Here is a 2,500-nt window from a genome sequence, read left to right on the forward strand (position 1 = left end):
AGCGTTTTAAAATTATTTCAATGTTTAATCCATGCGTAAACATGAAGTTTATTAACGTTTTTAACATTAAAAAAAATTACAAAAATTTATTTTTCAAAAAAAATGGAAAAAACCGATTCGTCGGAGCGAGGTGTCCTGCCCGTGCGGTAATTCCAGCAGGCGAATCGGACTTCCCGAAATTTTTCTAAGTCCCACGGTCGACACCAACTTTTTTAATAAGCGTTTTAAAATTATTTCAATGTTTAATCCATGCGTAAACATGAAGTTTATTAACGTTTTTAACATTAAAAAAAATTACAAAAATTTATTTTTCGGAAAAAAAGGAAAAAACCGATTCGGCGGAGCGAGGTGTCCAGCCCGTGCGGTAATTCCAGCAGGCGAATCGGACTTCCCGAAATTTTTCTAAGTCCCACGGTCGACACCAACTTTTTTAATAAGCGTTTTAAAATTATTTCAATGTTTAATCCATGCGTAAACATGAAGTTTATTAACGTTTTTAACATTAAAAAAAATTACAAAAATTTATTTTTCGGAAAAAATGGAAAAAACCGATTCGTCGGAGCGAGGTGTCCTGCCCGTGCGGTAATTCCAGCAGGCGAATCGGACTTCCCGAAATTTTTCTAAGTCCCACGGTCGACACCAACTTTTTTAATAAGCGTTTTAAAATTATTTCAATGTTTAATCCATGCGTAAACATGAAGTTTATTAACGTTTTTAACATTAAAAAAAATTACAAAAATTTATTTTTCGGAAAAAAAGGAAAAAACCGATTCGGCGGAGCGAGGTGTCCAGCCCGTGCGGTAATTCCAGCAGGCGAATCGGACTTCCCGAAATTTTTCTAAGTCCCACGGTCGACACCAACTTTTTTAATAAGTGTTTTAAAATTATTTCAATGTTTAATCCATGCGTAAACATGAAGTTTATTAACGTTTTTAACATTAAAAAAAATTACAAAAATTTATTTTTCGGAAAAAATGGAAAAAACCGATTCGTCGGAGCGAGGTGTCCTGCCCGTGCGGTAATTCCAGCAGGCGAATCGGACTTCCCGAAATTTTTCTAAGTCCCACGGTCGACACCAACTTTTTTAATAAGCGTTTTAAAATTATTTCAATGTTTAATCCATGCGTAAACATGAAGTTTATTAACGTTTTTAACATTAAAAAAAATTACAAAAATTTATTTTTCGGAAAAAAAGGAAAAAACCGATTCGGCGGAGCGAGGTGTCCAGCCCGTGCGGTAATTCCAGCAGGCGAATCGGACTTCCCGAAATTTTTCTAAGTCCCACGGTCGACACCAACTTTTTTAATAAGTGTTTTAAAATTATTTCAATGTTTAATCCATGCGTAAACATGAAGTTTATTAACGTTTTTAACATTAAAAAAAATTACAAAAATTTATTTTTCGGAAAAAATGGAAAAAACCGATTCGTCGGAGCGAGGTGTCCTGCCCGTGCGGTAATTCCAGCAGGCGAATCGGACTTCCCGAAATTTTTCTAAGTCCCACGGTCGACACCAACTTTTTTAATAAGCGTTTTAAAATTATTTCAATGTTTAATCCATGCGTAAACATGATGTTTATTAACGTTTTCAACGTTAAAAAAAATTACAAAAATTTATTTTTCAAGAAAAATGGAAAATACCGATTCGGCGGAGCGAGGTGTCCAGCCCGTGCGGTAATTCCAGCAGGCGAATCGGACTTCCCGAAATTTTTCTAAGTCCCACGGTCGACACCAACTTTTTTAATAAGTGTTTTAAAATTATTTCAATGTTTAATCCATGCGTAAACATGACGTTTATTAACGTTTTTGACATTAAAAAAAATTACAAAAATTTATTTTTCAAAAAAAATGGAAAAAACCGATTCGTCGGAGCGAGGTGTCCAGCCCGTGCGGTAATTCCAGCAGGCGAATCGGACTTCCCGAAATTTTTCTAAGTCCCACGGTCGACACCAACTTTTTTAATAAGCGTTTTAAAATTATTTCAATGTTTAATCCATGCGTAAACATGATGTTTATTAACGTTTTCAACGTTAAAAAAAATTACAAAAATTTATTTTTCAAAAAAAATGGAAAAAACCGATTCGTCGGAGCGAGGTGTCCTGCCCGTGCGGTAATTCCAGCAGGCGAATCGGACTTCCCGAAATTTTTCTAAGTCCCACGGTCGACACCAACTTTTTTAATAAGTGTTTTAAAATTATTTCAATGTTTAATCCATGCGTAAACATGACGTTTATTAACGTTTTTGACATTAAAAAAAATTACAAAAATTTATTTTTCAAAAAAAATGGAAAAAACCGATTCGTCGGAGCGAGGTGTCCAGCCCGTGCGGTAATGCCAGCAGGCGATCCGGGGTACTCGAAATTTTTCTAAGTCCCGACGGTCAAGAGTAAACTTTTTCATCGCATATTTCAAAATTTTTTCAATGTTTAATCTACGCATAAAAACGCAGTTTATCGCAGTTTTTAACGTTGAGAAAATTGACAAAAATTTTTTTTTCACTGA

Source organism: Nomia melanderi, unplaced genomic scaffold (assembly GCF_051020985.1).
Source record: "Nomia melanderi isolate GNS246 unplaced genomic scaffold, iyNomMela1 scaffold0141, whole genome shotgun sequence".
In the NCBI taxonomy this organism is placed as follows: Eukaryota; Metazoa; Arthropoda; class Insecta; order Hymenoptera; family Halictidae; genus Nomia; species Nomia melanderi.